An 8,044-nucleotide genomic window follows, 5' to 3' on the forward strand; every position below is an offset into this window, starting at 1 on the left:
TAATATCAGCATCCGACTTACCACACGTTCGTTAGGTGTAATAAGCAAAATAAATCGCTTAGGAAAACGTGTTAAGGAGGTTCCTCAACCGACGAGAGTACCGGCCTACCTCTCCAAACACCTAATTCACTGGGAAGGTTTGAGAAATTCGTACCAACTTTAGACCGCGGGATATTATTTTCACGGTTAGGTTAGGACCCACTGGCTGTAAGTGCAGTCTGATTACATGACTTCCCTAGCACGTCAAAGTTCCTTATTTCACCAACTTTTTATGCCCACTCCATTTCTCAGGCAGCTTTTTTTTTTTTTAACATTTTAAACAATGATATAGAAGCGGTGCATTCCTATATTTTTGCCCAACACTGTGTTCGGTTAGTACTATAATTGTTTCAGTTTTTGCACACTGCCTCTATGGTGGAAAACGGCTCCCAAGCTGCATACAATCGCCTAAAGGTTGCCAAATTAAAAGCTCAATTTCCCACGTTCTGCAAGTTAGGCACGAGCGATATTTTTCCCGTCAACTCGATCACCCTCATTTTTTTAAATATAATGTATTCTAACCTTAAGTCATAGTTTCATAATTTTAAACAATTTTCCTACAATAATTTCGCCGCAGCATCAATAATAACCTTGATAATGGCTCATATTCAAAACAATTACGGGCTGAAAAGGTACACCCGCCCTCCATGTTTAACTGCCATCGTTGCTTCCTTGTCTAAATTCACTATTTCGTAAGCAAATTCTAATCCCGGCAAAACTCTGCACTATTTAACTGTTTCTACAATGCACAGGGAACAAGTAGGTAGCACCATAGGCAACAAAATGAATATTAATCAACGAAAAACAACTACAAATTACAGACGCCCAGTACTTGTCACATTTTGGATTTGAAAACTGGAACTTACCTTATATATACGCCAATTTTAGCCAGATAAGAGCCTCCATAGCGCCACCGCCTCTCCTGACGGTAGATATAACACTCTTGCACAATCCTCCAGCTATTTCACACCTCCCGATGTTTAAAGTCACTAGAAAAGTCGAAAAAGAATGCTGAGAAATCCACACGCTCTTCTCAACCTCAGCGCGGGTGATGCTGCTCTGAGGCGGTTTGTATCCTGGCCTGTGATTGGTGGAAATTTTGCCAGCCCGAAATTTTAGCCAATCAGAGCACAGGACACAAAACTCCTACTTTCTAAGAATTTCATGAACGTCGGCTTACTTCAACCTATACTGTTCATTAGCCATTTATATTATTTAGAGGGACTATAAGCTGAAAAATGACGCTAACCTTACAAAAGCTACATTGTGCTTTAAGTTAGGGGAAAAAATGACTCGAACGTATGGGGTATTTTAAATTTTGTACATTTTTTACAAGGCTATATACGTTATTTAGAAGACCTTACGTTAACTTTAGCCATTTATTTCGCCTGAAAAGAAAATTAACTTTTTTTTTTTTTTTTTTTAGCTATTTCAATTCAGTGTCAAATTAGTCGTGAAAGCCCTGGCTAGATTTTATAGATTAATGGACGTTAATGCACTACTTAGTGGATATAAGTAAATTAACTTGTGGCAATGAAATCGGAATAAAAAAGACTGGAATCTCTCTCTTTCTGGCTTCTACATACCTAATCCCCAATTTAATCTTGTAATTCTGTGGCAAATACATGTTCTCATACTGTTCCTCACCCTAACTCACCTACAGACCTTCATGCTATTGTATTCAATCTCATCATCATCATCATCATCATCCCAACTTTAGTATTCACTGAAGAAATGGGGTAAGGTAGGATCCTGGGAGAAAAAATAAAACATTTCATCCATCCATCATCCAATCCTATGTTGCCCCATGAGATGCGTAGCAGCCTGGAGCAAGGCAAATTGGTCCTGACATTTAAGATGAAAGTGACCAGCCTCACTCATCCCTGAGTGGCATTACATGAGCAATAAACCCCAACCATCCCTTGGATATAAACCTTCACTGGCTCAATCTGATTGGAGCGCCTTCATTAGCCTACCCACTAAACCACCAGGTGCCATAATTTGGTTATATGGTTACCACCCAGCATAGTAAATAGTTTCCTGGTGCACAGGATACCATTTGGCTTGTCACTCTGTGCAGAGTCGCCCATAGGCAGAAGGAAGAGGAAAGAATGAAGGAAAGAAAAACGGAAGGGGGAGTGTAAAGTCACCCAAAGGCAGAAGGAACAGGAAAGAATGAAGGAAAGAAAGAACACAAAAGCAGAAGAACCATCATCATCATCATCATCACCACCATCAGCACCACCAGCAACAAAGAATGTGAATTTTAAAAAGTATAAGAACTATCAAACATCGTGGCCAGCGAAATAAGTCAAAAACATTATTCACACATTAGGTAATGCAAAAATATACACAACAATCCACAAGCTACATTATTTCCACTTCAAATCTACCTAAAGCATAAAATTCTTCTGCCTTCATCATCATCATCATCATCGTCATGGTCATGTTCACTGTCTTGTCATCACCATCACCATTACCACCACCATCATCATCATCATCATCATCCAAACTTTTTATCCCAATACTGAAATGAAGTGGGTAGGCTTGAGAAATACAAAAATTAAGATGATAAAGTAGAATAATCAAAATAATCACGACTGTGGTTAGCAAAACTGTTCATATATCCCTTCACTTCTAATTCAAAATTTTTAAATCTTCATCACCTTCTACATCCTACCACAACTTTGCACAACCCTGATAGGATGGGTAGGAGCCAGATATATATAAGTAAGGACACAAAAGTAAACCAATTAACAGTGTAGCCAGTTAAACAGTTTAAACATACATTACCATTCACGTCTTGAAACCCTTTATATACACAGAGAAAAATATATATATACGTTGTCCTGGGAGTCAACATGCTGACTTAAGATGACTCTATCTATCTATCTATCTATAGCCAGACACCTTTATCCCATAAGGGCTGGTCACATACATATAACCTCCATGTCAGTCTGTCCCCTGCCATTACGCTGCCCTTCCCCCAACTCATTCCCCCTCATATACTTCTCCACTCCATCCCTCCACCTCATCCTTGGTCTCCTCCTTCCTCTACCTGTCTCTCACATACCTCTCCACTCCATTCCTCCATCTCATCCTCAGTCTCTCCTCCCTCTATGCCCCTCTCTCTCATACCTCTCCACTCCATCCCTCCATCTCATCCTGTCTCCCCTTCCCTCCACCTCACTCACATACACTCTCCTCGTTCATCTTTCACTCTCCATCCTCTCCACATGGCTGACACACACACACACACACACACACACACACAAAAGACTACCAACAGAGGTCAAACTCTCAGCTACAGAATTACAAAGCTATAATTATTGACGATCATATGGGTAAACTATAAAGGAAGCCATTTTAGCCATAGCTCTGTAATGGCTGATACAGTACTTTGATCCGTGGTATTACATCATATTTTACTCAAAATCAGTCCTGGAATCACTCCTAATGTTAGTATGTAATATTCAGAGACACCCTGTATGCTGCAAATACGCTATACACTCATAAACAACATTTCTAATATTTTTTTGCTCTTAATTCTACAATAAATTAAAGAAAATAACCTATAAAGCCAATATATCAGTTTCCCCCAATTTACATAATCAGCTGAGTATAAAACATCAAATATAATACCTGTACAGTAACTCTGAAAACATGCCTACTTATAAAACTATGAATAAATAATGCTTACATAACAAAATAAATACTGTGCATCACAAAAAAGAGGATGGATACAAAACATCAACACAATCTATCAATTTTATTCAAAAATACAAAATGGTACAAAAAGACCACTGTACTCCGACGGTTCTTACATATAACGAAAACCTCAGACACGACACAATTAAAATAAAACTTAACATCATCTATGTATTGTACCTAAGATCTGTTTTTGCAGGAAGGGGAAGTAGTAACAGTACAGTTTAGTAGTAGTAGTAGTAGCAGTAGTAGTAGTAGTAGTAGTACAGTAGTTGCGGTAGTAGTAGCAGCACCAAATTCATCTGAAAAGTAAACCCACTGAACTACAGGCTGAAGCTGCCCTTGTCCAGCAGTCCACCATCCACCTTTCAGTGTTTGAGAGGAAGATGAGGGACATCAGTGAAACTTGGCAGGGAAGCCGCTCCATTATACTAGTGCCACCACATGAAGGCATCCCCTCCAACACCAGGATAAATGAAATAAGAATAATAAATCTTCCCATATCTACTGGAAGATCAAAGGAGGAAAAATGCAGCCTCTTCCCTTCCTAGAAAAACAAATCTTCCTTGAGAGGTAAACTATCACAAGCCATTCTGTACACGTTGCACCATATAATATCACTGTATTGGAGTAGCTCTCAGTAAGCTTGGAGTATTTCTCAATGGCAATGTTAGGGTGAGGGAAACAGGGAAGGGAAGCAGAGGGAAAGGACTAAATTTTCTCACAGGCTTTTCTGCTCTACTTCAGCTGCCAAAGTATTTTAATCAGGCTACATAAGGCCTATTGGAGTGAAGCAGCTGACAGGAGATGGAGGGATGGGGTGGAGAGGTATATGAGAATGGGGTGTGGGGTGGAGAGGTATATGAGAGTGGGGTGTGGGTTGGAGAGGTATATGAGAGTGGGGTGTGTGGTGGATAGGTATGTGAGGTGGAGAATTATATGAGAATGGGGTGTAGGTGGAGAGGTATATGAGAGTGGGGTGTGAGGTGGAGAGGTACATGAGAGAGGGGGGTATGAGGTGGAGAGGTACATAAGAGGGGTGTGTGGGAGGTACATGAGAGAGGGGGGTGTGAGGTGGTGAGGTATATGACAGTGGGGTGTGTGGGGTGGAGAGGTATATGAGCGATGGAGGGATGGGATGGAGAGGTATATGAGAGTGGGGTGTGAGGTGAAGAGGTACATGATAGGGGGGTAAGGGATGGCAAGGTATATGAGAATGGGGTGTGGGGTGGAGAGGTATATGGGAGTGGTGTGTGGGGTGGAGAGGTATATGAGAGTGGGGTGTGGGGTGGAGAGGTATATGAGAGTGGGGTGTGAGGTGGATAGGTATATGAGAGTGGGATGTGGGGTGGAGGTATATGACAGTGGAGTGTGGAGTGAAGAGGTATATAGGACATGGAGGGACAGGGTGGAGAGGTATATGAGAGTGGGATGTGAGGTGGTGAGGTATATGAGAGGGAGATGTGAGGTGCGGACAGGGCAGCGTGTTGGCAGGGGAGGGGGTGACAGAGGTGATTGATTGTAGCCTCCCTAACAGTATTAAGGCATCTGAAAATATAGACTTTACTGGCGGGTCCTATTATACAAAGGGGATATGGTAATGGAGGACTGCACAGATGGTGAAAACTCGTATAACAGACTGAAGAACGGAGTAGTGAAAACTCATATATCGGAGTGAAAAATGGGATAGTAAATGGAGTACTGTACACCCACCCAAAAAAGTACTGGCCCCTCAGTTAACGATGGCTGTGAAAATGACCGAATTCTGCAGACACATATGAAACTATAAATCTGGTGCCACACACCATACACCACCCAGTATGTGATATTCTTTTTCAATTTTGAGTTCTAATAATTACCAAAGATAATATTTTCACTAATTATCACAGGATGCCCCACAAATCACAATGCTTCATCCACGTCTCACAATGATCCGTGACGTACGAGGGCCGATACTTTTTTGGTTGACTGTACATGACTTACGGGAGAAGTAAGGTTAGGTTAAATGACACCAGCAGCACCACTGAATTTGGGTCTAAACTGCCTATTCTTGTATCATCGGTTTCTCATACAGCAGATGCTCATATAACAGAACCCACTTGTAAATAGACAGTTTTGCCAGTATCCTTTCCTATCATTGCTGTGGCCACGTAATCAACACTGCTAGTAACGATGCTGCCTACCCGTTAATGCTGGGGTTTGAACTCACTTCCCCAGAGTTGTTTCCCACCAATCTTCAACCTGCAGCTGTTCAAGTCCGACTGTTACAGATATTTTATGAATGAAGGATGCCTGTAATCTGGTATATGGATTATTTTTTTTTTTTTTTTTTCAGTTATTTTACGAATGGAGGACGGCAGTAATCTGGTGTAGGGATTATTTTTTTTATTCATTTGTTTTTCCTTCCTCTGGTCTGTTAAAAAAAAAATGGAGTTAGCAGCTGATGTCACTTAACTTTCGCATCCATCCACCCCTTCTGAGTTACTAGGTGAAGTGAGTCCCCAGGCTAACACTGAGGGGAGGCATGTGTCGCAACCTGAGGCGGTATTCCGGTGGTTAGGAAGCTTACTATACTTGCAGCACATGACTCTGAGGTTGTCATTATTGTACCCTGGCAACCTACCATTCCAAAGTGAGTCTGATTTCATATAACACCTCTTCCTTACTGGTTTATTTCTGATTCTGCTCCATTACTATATTCTTGTGTGTTATTCGTGCCATCCAGGTTGACACTAAAAAGATATATGAGGAAGAAAGGGCAGTTTGATTTATTATTCTCGTGCATTTAGGAAGCTCACTAACACCTTTTCCTTACTGGTTTATTTCTGGTTCTGCTCCATTACTATAATCTTGTGTGTTATTCATGCCATCCACGTTGACATTAAAGATATAAGAAGCAGAAACGAGGATATTAATGAGTAGTTTGATTTATTACTCTTGTGTGTTATTCATGCAAAGTCAACATAACAAAGATACATGAAGCAACAGAGAGGACCGTAATGGGTAGTAAGGAATATAAATCACTAAGGAACAGATGCTAGGAAGGCTCCTTACCCGGCAAAAATACGGGCCTGGGATGATGCAGTGGACTTGTATCTGAGAGTAGCAAGTGAATAACCTGCCCTTTTTTTTTTTTCTTTTTTCTTTTTTTCTTTTTTTTTCAAGAAAGAGGGAACCAAAGGCCAGGAGCCCACAAACTATTTCTTCCAAGAAAAAGAAAAAAAAAAAATACTACAGTGAGCCAAATTCAAGATCCGTTCATTTCAAGATGCCTGGACACACCGCGTTTGAAAGACTGGAGATCATAGGAAGTGGGAAATACAGACAGAGGGAGACAGTTCCAGAGTTGACCTGTTGCATAAATGAAGGACTGGGAGTAACGGTTAACTCTTGCATACACTGAAAGGCCTAAAGTAATCAAATGAGCACCATGATTAAGCACCTCATGTTGTCTGCTTCATTTTTATCTTTTTTCTTACTCCGGGTGACCAAAAAAAATAGATAGATAGGCAGTGAGAGGAAAAAGTGAGAGAAAAAAGAAAGAAATTAAAAAAAAAAAAAAAAAAACAGACAGATAGTGAGAGAAAAAACAGAAAATGACAAAAAAAAAAAATAGATGGACTGAAAAAAAAAAAAAAAAAAAAATAGACAGACAGACAGTGAGAGGGATAAGTGAGAGAGGAAAGAGAAAAATGAGAGAGAGAGAGAGAGAGAGTGGAGAAAAATGAGAAAATTATGGCAGATAAAATATTACCAACACTACAGTCCCCCTCCTCACTCTGCCACCCACTTGGCTCCTTTCTAACAGCCTGATGAGAGAGAGAGAGAGAGAGAGAGAGAGAGAGACTGATGGATAGATAAAAAAATAAAATAAAAATACTGACACTTCCTTGGTATGTAAGTAGACTAAGCCGGAGAGAGGGGGGTTGAGGAGATAAAAGAGAGAGACAAGAGAGAGAAAAGGAGACATATACAAGAGAAAGAAAAGAGAGAGAGAGGGAAATAAGAGACAATAATAATACTAAAACTTGCTTGGGAGGTAACTAGAGATAGAGAGACAGGGGCCAGAGAGACAAAAGAGGAAGAAAAAAGACAGATGAGAGGAAAATACAAAGACAGATAATACAGATGAATGATGAAAAAAATGCAGGAATGACGACAAACACAGATGAAGGATAAAAAAAATGCAGGAAAGACAACAAACACAGATGAAAGATGAATAAAATAAAATGCAGGGACACAAAATAATATACAGTAGATGGAAGATGATGTACTACCAACACCACAACAGCCCACC

Source organism: Coenobita brevimanus, chromosome 15, assembly GCF_032717465.1.
Source record: "Coenobita brevimanus isolate Jiangsu-jjx chromosome 15, ASM3271746v2, whole genome shotgun sequence".
Taxonomy (NCBI): domain Eukaryota; kingdom Metazoa; phylum Arthropoda; class Malacostraca; order Decapoda; family Coenobitidae; genus Coenobita; species Coenobita brevimanus.